General features: G+C 40.8%; 1 protein-coding gene across 1 annotated transcript in view; it reads left to right on the top strand.

Moving 5' to 3' along the window:
• The first annotated feature begins 10900 nt into the window (after positions 1-10900).
• BAZ2B (bromodomain adjacent to zinc finger domain 2B) overlaps positions 10901-18724 on the top strand; it is a 160571-nt gene continuing 152747 nt past the window's right edge. The window contains exon 1 of the mRNA XM_015411533.1: positions 10901-11092. The gene's annotated coding sequence lies outside the window, so the exon portion shown is untranslated. The remainder of the gene's footprint in view (positions 11093-18724) is intronic.

Raw genomic sequence — 18724 nt, 5'->3', positions numbered from 1 at the left:
GCCCGAACCATCTCCCCCCCCCCCCCAATGCTGCTCCTGGGAGATGGAGGACTTTTTTTTAAAGGACCCAACCCAAAAACTCAAACTCACCCCATAGGATTTTACTAAGATTCATTATTTTGCATATAAATTTCTGTGATTTTAATCCATAGCTTTGTGAAAGGTTTCTGCCTTTGACAAATATTCTTACTAGTGCAGTCCTAAACATTTTTACTCAGAAGCAAGTGCCATTGAGCTCAATGGGCTTTACTCCCCTAGTAAGTGTGTTTAGAACTGCAGTCTATATGAACCTCATTTAAACACTGAGGAAATTTAATTCTTCAAAGTGTGAAACTGGTTCATATAATTTTGAGCTTTATCTGTTTAGCTGTTAAGAGTTTTCTTTTCTTCAAGAAATGATCTTCTGCTCTGATGTTACTCCTGGACATTCTGTGGGTCCTTCACTGTTCTTAATTTCAGATGAAAGGTCTTGAGGTCGGTGGGAGCTGCCTGCAGCCTTAAGAGCATATAACATCATCTAAAGGATGTTCAATTGGACAGTTGACCTGTATTGCAGAGCCATAAATAATTGTTAAAATTAAAATTGCAACTATTTCACGACTATAACCGGACCATGTTACTGTTTCTCCTACTTGACAATTGTTAGAATTATAGAAAGCAATCACAGTTCATCACTAAGGAGAGTGACCCCATGCTTTCCAGGGTCAAGGTTGTTGCATTAAAATCTGTTCTCTCTCAAACCCATATGCTTGTGGCCTTTCCTGTGGAAAGAGAGCTTAGTACATTTAACTGCCTCTGTTCCTTACAGTTGTTTGTAAATGTAATGGCGGCTGGTTTCTGGGGAGGAAAACCTAGATGGCTCGGAATTATTTGTAAATAATGATCTGTCTCGTATTGGTCTTTTTTCTGAGTCTGCTGCGTTTCAGTAGAAAGGCTGGCCTTACAGTAGTTATTTGGAAGCTTCCTGTAAGCTCTCATGGAAGTTCAGGCTTGAAAAAAGGACTGATACTAAGATAAATGAATGCCCAAATCTTTTGTGAGTTTGGTAAGAAATTTTGGATGAATGAGAAATACAGGATTTACTTTGGAATACTCAAGTGGTTAAGACGCTGAACTGCAGGCTGTGGAAGGGCGGTAGTTCAGCAGTTCGAGACCCGAGTGTGCCGCATGATGGAGCGAGCTCCCGTCTCTAGTTCCAGCTCCTGCCAACCTAGCAGTTCGAAAGCAAGAAATTGCAAGTAGATAAATGAGGTACCACTTCGGTGGGAAGGTAACAGCGTTCCGCGTGCCTTGGTGTTTAGTCATGCCAGCCACATGACTACGGAAACGTCTTCGGACAGCGCTGGCTCTTCGGCTTTGAAACGGAGATCACCGCAACCCTAGAGTCGGACTCGACTGGCTTTCGAGCAAGGGAACCTTTACCTTTACCTGAAGTATAAGAAGCATGGTTCATGGTGTTTCATGGTATGTTTTGTCATGTGTCTGGATTGCAGTTTGCTGATCACAAGGATCTGAGAAAGCTTCAGAAATGTACTCCTGGTGAATTCGTGCAGTCACAACACAATTTAGAATCTACTTTAATGACTACTTTGTCATGGAGGGTTGAATCCAGACTAAATTTTCCACAGATGGAATGGGAGGTGTAATTTTTGCCAGTTCCATGTGACTGCTACAGGCCCCCCGTTTGTCCCTCACGCCATTCCTGAGGGGTCCTCTGTCCACCAGAAGGAGCATTCCAGGGAGATCAGGGGGCTTCAGCGGAAGGGGGAGAGTCAAGAAAGTTCTGTTCTGCTGGATGGAAGTGTCTTCCATTAGCAGAAAATTTGGTCTGGTTCTAACCTGGATTGTATCGTAAATTGAGAAGAACTGTCTTGCAGCTGAATAAATTGTCATCAGAGTTGTCATCAGAATTATTCCTCAGTTGACTCTAGTTAAAAATGAAGGTAATCAAGCATGGATGATCCTTTAATTATATTGGCCAGGATCTGACGAGCTATCAGACTAATATGAAAGTCTTGTGCTAGCCATTAGTATTTACAATTTAAAAATATTTGCATAGCTAACCCCTGTACTGTATTACAAACTACTTTTGAATTTCCCCCTCAGTTTCACGAGCAGCTTGCTTTGTAGCATCAGGGGGGTGCTGTATGAGAAAAACAAGGCTCCTTGGGTTCATAGAACAAGTTTCACTCTTCTGATATTGGCCATTGACCAGTAATGTTCATATGAAGCTAGATCATTGACTCTTAATTTTTCTTGTATGACTTTTCCACATCCATACCGTTACAGTTGGAGTCCAGGATAGGGCCTCATAATCACTGTTCCCCTGCCCCACCCCCCTGCTGGGGCCAAGCAAGCAGTTGTCTTTATCCCATTCAAGGTGGGCAGAAGCTGCCACCATAAGCCACCATAAACTGCCACCATAAGCCCAAACAGTGTAGGGGTATCCCATTCAAGGTGGGCAGAAGCTGCCAACATAAGCCACCTGCCCAAACAGTGTAGGGACAAGTGGTGGCAGAACCCTGCTCTTCTTCCCTCTCTTCAAAGTGGTGGGGCCATGGGTGAAAGAGGTACCCTGAGGACAGGGCACATGGCAGCTGCCCTGGTGCCCATTGGCTAAGACTGCCCATGCCTCACTGTACTGCAGTTCTTCATGTGCATGCCAATAAAGGCACAAGGCACAGCAATAGTACCTCTGCTGTCTGTGCAGTTATAAAAAAGAAGCAGCAGCTCTGTAGGTACTTGCAACTAGCAGAAGAGGCTTTGTGATCTACCTGAGGGTCCTATGACTTACCATTTGAGTTGGACCACTGTAGTAAGCAACTGGTGGATCCCAGACATACAAACCATGTTATGCTATCTGTCGTGTCAAATACTCCTAGACTAATGGTTAGGACATGGGTGCCAGGCTACGAATTCTGTGCCAGTGAAATCAGGATAATTTTCATTTGTGTAAGTGTAAAATCTAGTTAAACTATAGTTCCAGCAAAGCTTGTTCTGTTGTTACTGTTGCCTTTTTAAAACTAGGAAATAGATTAAAGTGTGAATCAGTAACAATGGAATTAACATCAACCAACAGTCAGACGCCATAATATTAGGGTACAATTAACCAAGCAGAGCTGCTCCATCCATTTCTGTGGGGCTTGTGCAGGTCTCCTACACAAGCTATGACAGTATGAATTAGGGGTGTACTGCAGCAGTGCTTGTGAGTTACTCCTTTAGTTAGTAGCATTCAGCTATCTGAGAAATTATTGGTGCCGTGAATTAGGATTAATTACATCAACAGAAGGATGTGCTGATAATTTTCTTAGTTGTGCAGGTTAATTAAACCCAATTTATGCAGTCTGGTAATATATTTCAGAAAACTGAAACACACATTGTTAGCGTCTTCTTAGAGAGAGTGTCTGGCTTCACATTTGTAAAAGAATGTTGTTGCTTGTGACAAATCTAACCTGTTATTTTTGAACAAAGCATTTGGAATTCAGTTTTTCAGGTACATGACTGTTCAGATACGCAGTGTACAGACTACATTCTGCATTTGCTACAAGGTCTTTAGGATTATTTTACAGTATTTTATATGATGGTACTGGTCTTGCATACTGACACAGTTTAATTTTAATGAATGTTCTAGCTGTCCATTATAACCATTAGTAACAGTTGGAGGAACTGGAAAGACTGCATTAAAGTAGGATGGAAGAAGAGAGATGCTCTTTTTACTTTCTGTATGGTCCTGTATATTTATAAATGTTTGTACACCTTCACAATCTAAATGGCAAACAATTTTGATGAGAAATACTCTCAACTGTTTTCCAGAGAAATAACCTCTTTTGTCTCCTTAGTACCCATTGATTTTTCCTTCAAGGGTGCATTAACAATGCTGATAGAAGCTATGCAGTTAGCATCTACACTTAGCAGGGGAAAGTGCTAAAGTCAAAAGCGTTGTGCCTCTAATATTTACGCAATATTTTGCAGCAGTGCCATATTTGAAGCCGAGAAAGCTGAAAAGAGTACAAAATGCTGAAAAGAGTATGTGTTTGGGGAAAACAGAAAGAACAAACGATGCAAAAAGAAAATGACAGTGAGGTCTTGGTTTAATACATATGTATTCCAGGTTGATGGTTGATTTCATTAGCAAATCTCATTGTTATGCAACGTCTGTTCTTCTGCAGCAAAATGAATATTGTATTCTCACAGGCTGTGTGTCTATTTTCTGTTGATAGATAAATGAAAGGATACATATTTACAGCTTTTTGTGGTCTTTTGTCCATGTCTTTTCTAGAAAAAAGCAAGGCTTCTGAAACTGTGTTTTTAGCTTCCTTTTTGGTTACTCAAGGCTTTTAAAAGCTGTGTATTAATGAATATTTTACTACATAGTACCAAGTACAAATTAGCTGGCATTGCATTGGAGATAGTCAGTGCGAATTAAATTCCTTTTTTCCCTGCGCATTCATGGGGACAATTTTAGGTTAAAAACCTGAGAGCTGTCAGTCTGAGCAAGGCAAGCTTTATTAATGCCACATTATAACAAAAAAGATACTATCTTTTTCTACCATCTTGATATAGAGCTGTTGAAGGAATGTAATTTCCTTGTTATCTAGTAAAATAAGCAAAAAATAAAATGTCCCCAATTATAACAAACTAGAAACCCAAATGCTTCTTCCGAATCTAGGGATAATGTACGTAATGACAATACAGGGGAGGAAATGTAATTTCAGAATACTGTGTTAAATTGTTTATACTGCCATGCCTTTGTTATGGGATATAGCCTGAAATAAGTGCAGCTGGAGGTGACTTCAGAAAGTTCAGTGTTATATTCTGAGTTCCCTGTTCAAATCCTGCCTGAAAGATGTGTAGTAGAAAGCTATAATAGGTATCATGCAAAGTCAATAAAGGACAGCCTTATTTGTACTAATTCCCCTCCTCTGGTATTGTCTGGTCACAAATATTATAGCTTTACTTATTAAGATGAGGCAATGTTTCTTGCTGGCTATTATTTACAATTGTCTTAATATTTTTAAAAGTGATTATTTGCTATAAACTGCCTTGGAATATTGGCTGATCTATTACTCCCCTGATTGTTGGCCAATATAAATTATTCCATGTGGCGGCTGATGCCACATGGTTCATGAATAGCGGCTCATCAGTTGATTTGGTCCAACTACAAATGCCACACAATGATAAGTTACCTTGTGGAACAATTCAATGTGTCCTCCACTTGGTGGCACTAATGTGTGTAACTAGCATAAAAGTGCTACCGGTATATTTGGGATTCCACCTTTCTGATGGTGTGTTAAAGGTCAATGCAAGTTGTATCAAATAATTAGCATTTGATTAAAATCAAATTTAATTGCTCTAACCACCATACTGTAACACTAGAATACAGAGGAGAAATAATATTAGTCACCAAGCCAAATTAATAGAACTTCCCTTAGATTGCACTAATAAATAAAGACTTAAAACAAGCTTAAAACAGCATTCTGTATAAGAATCAAACTACTTTAAAACTTGAAAATTAGACTGTCTCTCTTGCACAATAGATTTTCCAAATGCAACAACAATCTGGAAAAAGTAATACCAGCACAAAATGGGTCACCGTATTTACAATAATTTATATGACCAAAAGCATCCTGTTGACCAGAAAGCATTCTTGCACCTTGACAATAGGAGAAATACAAAAGAGGCATTGGGAAATAATGGGGGTAAGACTACTATAACCTTTGAACCCTAGATGCAGAACTTTCTGTGGTCAAGAGTATTAAAATTCTGAGTATTCCAAGCACTATTGGCATGGCTTTGCAAACCATAAACAGTCTCCTGGTTCAACTGTCATCCAGTTCAATCAAATAGTTATCAAAAGGAAATTGTTGTTTTAGTAGTGGGAACCATAGTGAAACGTTAATGAGTTTCTAGCATAAACAAATTATTTCCTAATTGAGATTTGGCTTCATAAGGATTAAACAAATATTAAAATATCTGGAAAGACGTGTAATTCAGTATGCATAAAAGTAGTGTATATACACATTGCATCAACTTAGCATCATAGCTCAACATTATGGGTCATCTCACAGTACTAGCACTGTTGCGACAGTGCTTTGGTGTACCAACCTTTGGACCAAAATCTACATGTACAGTACAGTACAAACTCAGATATCCCTTTCAACCATAGTGAACACTTCAAGCTGCCTTTATACTGAGTCAAATCATTGGTCTATCAAGAACAATATTGTCTACTCTGACTGGCAGCAGGTCTCCAGGATCTGAGATAGAGGTCTTTCGTATCACCTAGTCCCTGAGGCTCTTTACTGGAGATTTAACCTCAAACCTTCGACATGCAAAGCAGATGCTCTGCCACTGAACCACAGCCCCATCCCACACTGATGTATGTATTCCCCCCATCTCATAATCGTAGAGGAAACAGTGACTGGCACATGTATCCAGTTATGCTATCCAGTCTCTTGCATTTCATATTTCACATGGAGGTTCAGAATGTCCAATGAAAATGTCAGAAAACTATATTTCTAATGTTTCATTGCATGACTTAAGTTGTTTTGTATGAACAGTCATTTACATATGTGTCAGAACACCATAATATCCCTAGTTGGTACTTATTTCAATGGAGTCTTTGTGCAAGACAGGTTTTTGTGGATTTACTGAGGTTCATGTGCCAGGTGTTGGTAAAAGAGTCATGGTGGAATATATATAGAAGTGGACGTGGGAAGTATATCTCTGACCTGGATAGCCCAGGCTAGCCTAATCTCGTCATATGTTGGAAGCTAAGCAGGGTCGGCCCTGGCTAGTTTTTGGATGGGAGACCACCAAGGAATACCAGGATTATGACATTGAGGCAGGCAATGGCAAACCACCTCTGAACGCCTGTTGCCTTGAAAACCCTATAAACTCTATGACTTGACAAAAAAAATATAGGTACATAAATAAATCATGGATAAATATGCAGAACCTACAAATATGCACATCCTACAAGAGTTCAAAATGTACTGTCTGTCTGACTCTAGACATTCAGGGTTTAATTATTGATAGGTACATAAGCCCTAATGGATCAGACCAGTGGTCCATCTAATCCAGCACAGAGATGTAAAATTTTAGGAATGTTTGGGGTGGGGAAAAACAAATGTTGGGGAAAATTTAAATATATGCAATACTTACTTTCCTTTCAAACCGAAGTATCTTTTATGGATCTAGCAACATAAAATGCAAATAGACCCAATAAAAATAGACCCAATTAAAAATGTGAGAAAGAGTTGCAAAAGGGAAGAAAAATAAAAATTGAAGGTAGAAAACAAATTATGTAGTAAACAAAACAAATAATTGAAAACACTGAACTCCTTTAGTAATGCATTATATCTAATTCTGTCTTACATAATGGGGAATTTCAGACAGGCGATAGATTCCGGAAGGGAACCGGTTCTCAAACAGGTTCTGGTCTGTCATTTCAGACAGAACCCGTTTGAGAACCGGTTCCCTTCCGGAATCTATTTTCCATTTCATACACAAACGCTTCAGTCCCGTTTAGGAACCGGGACTGAAGCGTTTTACCTGTCATCCACTTCCAAGTGGTCTCCAGTGCCCTCTCCCGGTTCCGATACGCTTTTTCCCCACCTTTTTTCGCCCGCGTGGGCGATCTCCGGCTGTTTTTTTTTTGAATGTCCGATTTATAGCATTATAGCGCTATAGCGCTATAACGGAATAGCATTATATCAGTCCCATTGGAATGCATGGAGTGTTTTGTTATACTGCTATAGCGCTATAAATTGAACATTTAAAAAATCGATCACCCGCGCGGGAGGAAAACGGCGGGAAAACAAAGCGGTGCAAGTCTGAAATGCCAAACCGCTTCTGATCCGGCTCCTTTCCGGTAGGGGCAAGCCCTGTGTGAAATGGCAGCCCTGTACCGGTTCACTTCAAAACAGATGATTGCCGGCTTGAAACTGGGTGAAACTGGGTAATGTGAAATTCCCCATAGTTTTACTAAAAAAATTCATTGTACTCATTTTAAGTAAAAACCTCATCTTTCATTTCATTTCATACATTTCCTCCCCCAAAGCATTTTTTCCAGTGTTCTGCAAATTTCCCCAATTTTTCCATTGGAAAAACTGAAAACGTTCTCAGAGGTCTTCATGCTATCTATTTTAAGTATGAAAATCCTTGCCATAAGAAGCATTCTACTTATTCTAAAACGGAAAATATTTCATGGGATTTTTTTCAGTCCTTCCCCAAATGTCTCAGTTTTTCCATTTGAAATATTTTTTGGGGGGTCCCTTGGGGGAAAATGTGGGGGAAAATATAATTTCCCCAGTTTTTCTTGTGTTTTCCCCCCTGGGCCTTCACATCTCTAGTCCAGCATCCTGTTTCACACAGTAGTCATCTAAAAATGAACTGAGGCCAACAAGGCAAACCCTGATGGTGCCTCATAGTGAAGTTTGCTACCTTTATATGGGGATGTTCTGTTTCCTCACCATGGCTAGTAGCAATTCATGGAATTCTCCACCATTAGTTTGTCTAATTCCTTCTTAAAACCACAGGTCAATAAATTAGTTTGTGCCAGGATGTGAAAACTAACTTGGTAGGTGGATAGCACTTGTGCGTGCAAAACTAATGTCCAGTATAAGATGCACATCAGTCTCCTAACTAGTAAAAGACTTTGCTTAACGAGTTCTCTGTCTCTGAAGCATAACTATATGGTGACAGGATTTGCAAAATTATTCACTCAGTACTCAGTTGTAATTGTTGTTAGGGAAAATGATGAGGATGGATAGTTGTTTTCTTCTTGCAGAGACTCCACCCTCTCTGGGTAAGCTGCCTTTATCCCCTGCCTGCCTTTAGCATATTTCCTGTTTGCAGGGTTAGCAAGCACATGGGAGTTATGTTCTTAACTGATTATTGGTTACATTCATTCAAGTTAAGGGCCTATGTCCAACCGTGCAGGGCCCTTAAGAGATGGAGGCATGTTCTGCTGATTTTCCCTTCCCAATACAGGCCAGTGGAACCCCCCTCCCACAATTTTTGTTCCTGGGAATCCTTGGATCGTTTGGAACATCCTAGTGGAGGTCTGCAGTGGTAATGGGGAACTGGCCACAATTGCTTCCTCCTCTTAGGAAAATTTATGCTCTTTATGTTACATTGGACACACGTTGACGCTGAAAATGGCATCCCTGTGTTGAGTTCTCCCCCACTTTGTTATACACAACAATGTTGTGACATCATTTATTAGTGATAAGATATTCCCTGTCCAATGTTCCCTCTAAGATGTGGAGTCTTGTGAGCAAAAATTCTGCTTTGTGAGCTACTGGCATTAAAGTTGTGAGCGAGCAATTTGGCTATTGCATAAATCAGTTTGCTCTGGAGCCATCCTTCCTGAGCTAAGACAAAAAGGTGTGTGCCAGAGGCTAAAAAACTGTGAGCAAGCTCACACCAACTCAGCTTAGAGGGAACACTGGCCCTGTCCTTGATAGGCCAGGCTAGCCCAATCTCAACAGATCTTGGAAGCTAAGCAGGGTCTGATCCCCTGATCAGTATTTGCGTGGGAGACTACCAAGGAATAACCATGGTTGCAATGCAGAGGCCAGCAATGGCAAACCATTCCTGGACATCTCTTGCCTTAAAAACCCTACAGGGTTGCCAAAAGTCGGCTGTGATTTGATGACCCCGCCAAAAGGTATTACTGGTTCTTCCAGTAACCTTGAGAAATCTAGGAAGGTGTTTTCATCCACCAAGCTTTTTTGTAAAATTATTGTAGCTAATTATATTTTGACAGTCATAATGGGGAGGAAGGAGAAAGAAGTACTGGGTATGTTTAGTTAAGAAGGTAAAAAAAAATCCAGTCAAATGTTGGTAATTTAATGCCAGTTTTCATTGGTGCTATTCTGGCAGGCAGTTTTACTCGTGTTTCTTCTCTGTATGACCAAAAACCAATTGCTTTACTAAAACATTCCTTTAACTGGTAAGCATCTCTGTTATGGAGCAACTTTGAAACTTGCTATGGCACAACAAGGTTGGAATCTTGTGGGGTTATATGTAGGAAGTTGTTGTATTGCTCTGTCTGAATAGGGATGAATGTCCAGAAAGGGCTGGACTAAGTGATCTTTAGGTATTCCTCAAATCAGTATTTGAATATTTTTTGTATGTTTATTTTACTTCCCATGCCCTTCGAGAAGTTATGTTTTATTACTGCTTCATGGGCATCTTTGGTAATACTTCTCTTTCGGGACTGATGGAACTGTTTCTCCAGAAAAATAAAAGATGCAACTTTTTATAATAAATTTAGGTAGAACTGTTAAGCATTTTTGTGCAATTGTTTTTCCCAGGAAAGATATATAATTATGCGCCATGATTTTTATCTTAACTTGATACAGCTTCCTGGTTCTCAGAGAAATTTGGCAATGGTTTCTTTTTATTGTGGGTGAACGTTTATACTTAATTTAAATGTCCTTAGGTTTGGTTTCTCTTGAGAGGAAAATATAATGCAATCCAAATATTTCTAGCGATCTGATGATCAAAGGGAGGGGGGGAGTATTTTGCTTGGTAGAGTGCCTTTTATTGTTTTCAGGTAGAGTGTTTCCACATCTCAGGTAGAACAATTTCTGTCTTATATTTTGCAAGTCACATACTTCACCTGGGTTGGTTTTGGTCACGTGAACAGGCATGTTTACCGGTGATCTCAGTGCTCCACCTGCCTTTCAGTTTGTTTACCAGGAAATCAAGATGTGTAAACTGCAGGAAGTACTATTTGACCCTCTCCGGCAGTATCTCATTACAATAATTGCTAATCTCTGAATAAGACAGCCATGTTTTGTGAGTAACACAGGGAGAGAGAGAGGTTGAGTTAAGGGAGATTTTTAGGTGTTTACACAAATAGAGCGTTCTGAATGCTTGCCTTGGATTATGCCTTCTTGATAGCTTTTGATAATAGACATCTGCTGACCTCTGGGGTCAGTGAAGCTGGGACACAGTAATATGTGTTCTTTCATTCCTCTTAACTGAGAGAAAGAAATATCACGGCTTGTTGTTCTGGAGTGCTGTCACTGTGCTGTATCGAAAGGATAATGGCTACTTCCTGATTAAACCACTATCCACAGTAAGCTCTTCGTATCACATCTCTGTTTGCCTTTGAAGGGAAGAGTGCTTAATGTTTTTCTTTTAAAAAAATTTAACAAGGGAAATGTCAGTTTAAAATGTTTATGGGATATGGGTTAAAAGCTTACCTACAACAGGAGATTTCCTCTGTTTTAACTTCTTCAAGTAAGGGAACTGTTTGTTATCTTTAATTCTTAAACATTGGGGGGAAATGTTTCAATGTGTACATGTCTGGATTTTCATCTATGCTTAGTGTTTAAAATCTGTTTTACAGCTTGTGTGTGAACTATATTGAGCATTTGAGCTATATTCTTCACATGAGCATTTTTAGATACTAAGTTCTGTCGTCATCCATGGGAAAAATGTGGATCTATTACAGTCCTGGGTGAAAAGCACTATCAGTTGTAAAAATTAGATTTGATTAGTATTTTTTATCATCATACTAATTCTTACGTAGCTAATGTTATATTGTATAAGTACAGATTTTGGAAAAAGTAGGATGGAATGAATACAAAATTTAAGTTTTGTCCCCAAGACGTCATAACTACTATTACTCTGTGAACATTGGGTGCAATCTAGTCAAAGTTTTAATTTTAACTTAACATGTTAATGGTTTCAATAGGACAGCACTGAGAATTCAGGTTCATCAATAGGACCTCTACTTTGGTTGGATCGTGCCCACAATGTAACACTGTAAAATGTATATGCATGAAGTCAGAGTATTGAATGTCAATTCTTTTTTGCCCACTTTGAACCAAACTAAAGTTGATGGATTTACTAGAACAAAAAGGGTACGTTGTACTAAACAGGACATACTTTGCCACTGAGGATACCGTACATTATATTCATCAGATGAAAAATAATAACATTTTCTTATTACTTAACTAAATGTGTAATCCTGATGATGCTTTCCTAGAGGTAATACCCATTGAATAGCATGGGACTTGCTTCTGAGTTGACTGCTTGGGATTGCTCCCTGAGAGTGTAATACAGTGGATGCATACTAAGAAATAAACACTTTTAAACTCAGTGAAACAGCTTCTCCATACAAATGGCTGTAAGTTCTCAAAGGATAAAGATGTAAGTTCTTATAGGATGCAGTCCTAAGAATGGTTTGCTGGGGGGAAGCCCTATTAAATAAAATGTTGAGGATTGCTCCCATCGATTGCCAAATTTGATGGATCAGAAGTAAGTAGGGCCATTTTATGTGTACTTCAGCTCCTGATTTGGTAAAATGAATGAGAGGCAAATCACAGGAGGTGCTGAGGGACTGTGTATTACAGGAAGGCTCCAAGACTAAATGTGCCCAGTGGATTTGGGATAGTCTCACTCTGCTTCACATGCATCTACAAGAAATATTTTTTTTACAAATAGAGGTTGGTAATTATACTTAAGCGTATACCACAATACTACCTATATCCAGCATCTGCTAATGAATTAAATCTTGAATGGGGGGAAATTGTATAATATTCAGTATGGTTCCAAAGTCCAGGGTGTGCTAACCATTACACTGTGGAGCCTAGACACAGGAGTAGGAATATGACTTAAATCCAACCCACTATTAGTAGAGCTCTGCTCCTAGGAATGGCTTTCCTGCTTCTCCTTTCATGTGTCTCCAGAGGAGGCACTCCTGAGGACTGCGTGATCCTTGTGAATGGTAGAGAACGTGGTTCCAGGGGTTGCAATGAGATGGAGGTATGGATAGACATTTTCAGTCCCTTCCACTACATGGTTAAAGTCCTTTGTGCTTCCGCAAGGATCCAAGCCTGAGTATTTAAAGATGTTAACTTCTTTAAGTTTTTCCTCCCCCCCCCAGCTGAGGTGGTTTTCCAAATATGTTACGAACCATGAGCCTTAACTTTTGTTTGCTACCATATTTGTTTATGAGAATAGGCATATACCGCACCAGTGGAATCCAGCCACTAGGTCCTATAAATTGCTGTATTAATATTTTCATACAAATTATGAACTGGATTTATAAAGAAGGCTTAATAAAGTCATATGACAATTTCCTGTGATAGCATCCTTTGGTAAATATTGTTTGATGAATTTGATGAATATTGTTTTTGATTAATATTGCTGGTGTTATCTGGTTTGTAGTAAGAAATGTTTACAGTTGATAGCCTGGGATAGTTGTTATTGTTTGAGACTGATCTCCACCCATGGCAGCACTTGCAAAGGGACACTGCGTTCTAAGTTGTTCCCCATTCACAAGCTCTTAATTGGGTAAAGAAATTAGAATCCTTGTACCATTATCGTTAATCTGAACAGAAAAGGAAAAAGTTTTTAAAAATCAGAATGCTGACTCTTGATTGTCAAGGATTGCCAGGAGGAGTGACCAGGAGGACAAAATTCGGGGAGGGGGGGGCACAGAGTCAGGCAAGTCATGTGATTTGTTTTCACATGTTGTTTGCCTTGGTGTTATGAAGGGAGGTCATGATGGTTCTCAGTAGCCTTGGACAGGGATGGACCAGAAGATCAGCTATAACCCGCCCTCCAAGTTTCTAGATGTGTTATTCTTAAAATATGTTACGAACCTATCTAAACCTGCTCCCTTGTTCTTTAAACTGCTTGTCCCGTAGCCAAGGACAAGCATGAATACTTCAGGGGAAACTCTTTCTCCCTGCTTATTTTACATTGTGGATGCTTGGGCTGTTTTCTTCAAACAGTGTGATATACTAACAGTGCAATCCTAAATAGAGTCATATCCTTCTAAGCCCATTCATTGGATTTAGAAGGGTATAACTCTGTTTAGGTTTGCACTGTGACAGGGCTTTAAAATGTGTAGTCTGTGGCGGTAGTTCCCAACTGCCAGGTCATGACATCTCTCTGGGTGGTTCACCAGGCCCTTGGAAGTGGGCTTATAAATCAGCATGCCAGGAAAAATTTAAGTTGGGTGTGTGATTTCAAGGCTTATGAATGGAGCCAACAAATGGCTCCTGAAGGGCAGCAACTTTCAATAGATGGGTCCTCTCAATCAACCATTTCAGGACTGGTGATGAGGACATTTGAAGCTGCTCTCACAGCTTCTGAACAATAAAGAACAAGGGAGAATATTCACTGGAATTAATACTAGTAACCCTTGGACTGGTGAAGTAGACTGCTAGAGAGGCTGAACCATTGAACCGCTTACTCTAGATAATAAAATTCAGGAGATTGGAATGCCCAATAAGCAGAGTGAAGTAGATTAATTCGTCTCTTACATGCCTCTACCCAGCACTTCAAGTGTTTCTTCTGAAAAGGACAGAAGTTCCAGAGAACTGGGATGGTCTTGACTATTAGATCAGTCTGAATTCCTGTCACACAGATTATTTAAAATTTGATGCCACCCCTAAAAAAAACCCTTTACAGATCATAAAAAGCAGGCATTCACCTTTTCTATAACTATGTGGTTGGATTATATTGAATGTATTCATCCAAAAGGCCTCTCTGCATTACAGTACAAACTCAGCATTGTTCAGCTGAATCTTGGATCATGCAGAACTTTTCTGAGGCTCCAGGCACAAGTGTTTTGGAGCTCCCTAGTATGAAGAAGTTAGTAACTACAGCTTGTCTATTTGGATGAAGCAACAAATTAAAGTTGTTTCCTAACCCAGGAAGTAAGTAATTGGTTCTAAGCATGCAAAAGGAGAAAGAAAGGAATAGGAGAAGGAGGTAAGGGCACAGCAGAAGCCTCATGTTCAGTCAGAAATGTTATTCATAACTGACTTCAGGAGATGGATGCAAAGAACTATGAGTAGAGTTCCGCTCACACTACTGATCTTTCCTGCCTCTCTCTGGAAAAGCTGCTTCGGAGGGCCAAACTAGACATTATAGCAACCATGGATTTGGCCTGTGGCCACTTGTGCCATTTTCGAGCTGAACTTGGCCATTTAAAAATGCAAGGAGAACCCAATCCTGGCTGGGTCTGCAACGCAGCAGGACCAACTGATCTTGACCTTCCTGCACATTTTCAAGTTCTGAAAAGGCTGCTCTTTTGATACTGGAAAAAGTGTGTGTGTGTGGGGGGGACACAATATCGCCTAGTCTCGGTGTGCTGCAAGCCCAATCAGAATTGGATGTACGCAGCACTTTTTAAAATGGCCAAGTTCAACTCTAAAATGGCACTGGCGTCCGTTTGTCAGACCTGCGGACTTTCTGTTTGGTCCCGAGAGTGTACAGATCCTTGAAAACAGGAAAATGCAGCATACACTGGGGGGGAGGGGGGGAGGTTGCGCTTTCAGTGCGAAATTCACATAAATTCTGGGCTCCTTAGGTGCATGAGCAAAAGTGTGTTACGATAACACAAAAGCGTTTTTGGATCCATCCTTCTGTTAACAAGTAGCTTCTTTATACTATGGCCTGGGTTCCAACCTTACTGCTGATGGAAGGGTAAAAACAAAGTTTGAGTCTAATGGCCCTTTTAAGACCAACAAAGTTTTATTTAAGGTATAAGCTTTGTGTGCATGCACACAAAAACTTATACCTTGTATAAATACGGTTGGCAGGTCCTGCCTGGCAGCTGTTGGGCGCTCCTGGGTCTGTTCCAGGATCTTCAGGCATGTGCATGAAGCGAGTGCAGCATGATGACATCACCCAGAAGTGACTTTATCACGTCACCGATATTGAGGTGGTGTGATGCTCTAGTTTTTGGGCAAAACTCTATGGTTTGTAGGCAATTTTATCATAGAGTTTTGTCCAAAAACAAGAGCATCCCTCCACGGCTTTGGCGATGTGATGATGTCACATCCAGGTGACATCACCACATTGCCTTTTGGGCCAGTTGGGGTTAGGATTTTCCCCCGTCGGCCAGCTGTTTGTGGTGGGGAAGCACCTCACGAAAGTGGGGGTTCCCCTGCCCCCGGTGGGGGTCTGGCAACCCTATGCATAAAACTTTGTTGGACTTAAAGGTGTCACTGGTCTCCAACTTTGTCCTGCTTCAGACCAACACGGCTATCCACCTGAATCTGTGTTAATGGAAGGATAAGCAGCTTTCATCAATCTCCCATCCAGGATGAGCACGGAGGGACACTTTGAGCTGCAGCAGAAGTGGGGAGGCAAGGCAGTCATACCTCCCCCCCAACAGAAATTGTTTTGTCAGAGGAATGTTTAGCAGGATCCAAGCCAATAATGTTTCTTGCCATATATTTGACTATAGCATATTACTGGTCCTTTATACCCAGGACCAGCAAGCAAACAAGCAGAGACACGCTCCTTCCTGTTTCTGTCCATAGTTTATTTCCTTGAACATGTTAATTATGGGGTTTTTAAAATTTGGATTTGTACAGCCCTGTCCTGAGTAACCATTGTAGCTGAACAACATGAGACTCGTTTAATTATCAAAATAAGGAAAGCTTGTTTGAGACCCTAGGGAAATAGAAAGATGTATAGCTGTGCTTATTATAAGCATCAGCTCCAACTTCTGAAGAAAATAAAAGGCGTCCAGCTTAGATTAGCTGCAACAGCTTCAGAGCATTACCATTCTCTGTTTTGAATGCAGGAAACTAAACTTGTAGAAAAAGGAAAACAGAACCAAGTTGTTAGCACATCATTTTGGTCGAAACGTTTCACAATTTAAATTACAGTTAAACAGATATAGACCACATTCTTCAGTCTGCTGACTCTGGAAGTGTTCCAGTAAAGTCTTTGTGGCTACTTCAGAGTAAGTCGTTTTGAGAGTGAAATCCCGCTGTCTGTTTACTTTATTCGTTGTGCCTTAATTTAAAACAGCATTGCTTTATGAGAAGAAGAACACTGATTCTGATTTGTAACGGAGTTTTGCGTCACGCCGTCGGACAAGCCACGGTGTGCTATTTGTGCTTCTCTTGACATTTTAGAACTGGTTTTGATTTTAACTCAAGCTGGCATATGCTAATAAATAGTGCTGCAATAACGACTCTTAGGTTACTTCACCTTTGTGAACCAGAAGAAGGAATCAAGCTGCACATTGATTTCTTAAGGACTGGGTACAGTTTAAATGCCCTGACTTGGACAGCCCAGGCTGGTCTGATCTCGTCAGATCTCAGAAGCTAAGCAGGGTTGGCCCTGGCTAGTAGTTGGATGGGAGACCTCCAAGGAATACCAAGGTTGTGATGCAGGGACAGGCGATGGCACACCAGCTGGGAACGTCTCTTGCCTTGGAAACCCCACCTGAGGTCACCGTGAGTCAGCTGCGACTTGATGCTAATACCAACAAACAATGTAAATGCTGTTGAACTGAGGTGATAGGCCATAAGAACCTTGTGTGTTTTGAGGGACAGGCAGTAGATAGGTGAGTTCTTTACTGGAAACAATATAGTGTGTGTTCTGTCTCCTTCCAAAAAAAGTTGATCTCTAATCATTAATAGGGAAGTGGCTGTGGCTCAGTGGTAGAACGTTTTCTTTCTATTCCCAGCATCTCCAGTTAAAAGGATCGCACAATGAAGGGTGGGGCTTTGCAGATAACATAGTGATGTTGCTGGCAACATGGTGACATAGCTTCCTATGCAAATGGAAGCGATGTCAGCACTCACTGGCAATCTTAGAATCACAGAGTTGGAAGGGGCCATACAGGCCGTCTAGTCCAACCCCCTGCTCAATGCAGAATCAGCCTAGAGTATCCCTGACAAGTGTTTGTCCAGCCGCTGCTTAGAGACTACCAGTAGAGGGAGCTCACCACCTCCCTAGGCAGCTGATTCTACTGTGGTACAACTCTTACTGTAAAAAAGTTTTTCCTAATATCCAGCTGGTACCTTCCTGTGCTTAATTTAAACCCATTATTGTGAGTCCTATCCTCTGCTGCCAAAAGGAACAGCTCCCTGCCCTCCTCTAAGTTACAGCCTTCAAATACTTAAATAGAGCAATCATGCCCCCCCAAAAAAACTCCTGTTGTCCAGACTAAACATTCCCAGGTCCCTCAGCCTTTTTTCATAGGGCTTGGTCTCCAGGTCCCTGATCATCCTCGTCCAAATGCTCTAGCATTTGGCTAAGAGTTTTGACTGAATGCTAAAACATCACTAGCAACAGGAAATGATGTCAGTGCATCAGGATGCTGGCAATCACCATCTCATTTCACCACCATTTTTTAATGGCCACCCATCTAAGTGGTGGTGGGAAGGAACCTATAGACCAGTGATGGCGAACCTTTTAGAGACCAAGTGCTCAAGCTGCGACCCAAAACCCACTTATTTATCGCAAATTTAACTTCAGTGCTGAGGTTTTACTTTAGAAAAAACAACTCATACATTAACTTAAGATGATCCAAACAAAGTAAGGAAAGCAATCCCAAATACTTTCATTTACTTAAAATTATTTGGCAGAGAATTTGGCACTTTAATGATGGTCTGGGCCTGGCTGGGTCAATGGCACGCATGCCCACAGAGAGGGCTCTGAGTGTCACCTCTGGCACCTGTGCCATAGGTTCAGCACCACTGCTATAGACACTGGAAGTCCCCTACTTCCAGCAGCAAAATGGCAACCCTATGTGAAAGACCTCAGCCTCAGACCTTGGAGTACCACTGACAGATTAGATAATACAAGTGAGGACCTGCAAGAAACTTGTGGGAGTAGCTATCCCATTCCCCCCACCTCTGCTTCTTCCCCTCTCCCTCTACTTCTCTCACATTCTTTCTGCTTCCTGCCATCCTCTCTCTGTCTTTCTCTCCTCCATGCCTAT

Source organism: Gekko japonicus, unplaced genomic scaffold (assembly GCF_001447785.1).
Source record: "Gekko japonicus isolate JY-2015 unplaced genomic scaffold, Gekko_japonicus_V1.1 scaffold6, whole genome shotgun sequence".
In the NCBI taxonomy this organism is placed as follows: domain Eukaryota; kingdom Metazoa; phylum Chordata; class Lepidosauria; order Squamata; family Gekkonidae; genus Gekko; species Gekko japonicus.
Note: the sequence above shows the minus strand (reverse complement) of the source record. Positions and strands in the feature narration are given on the sequence as shown.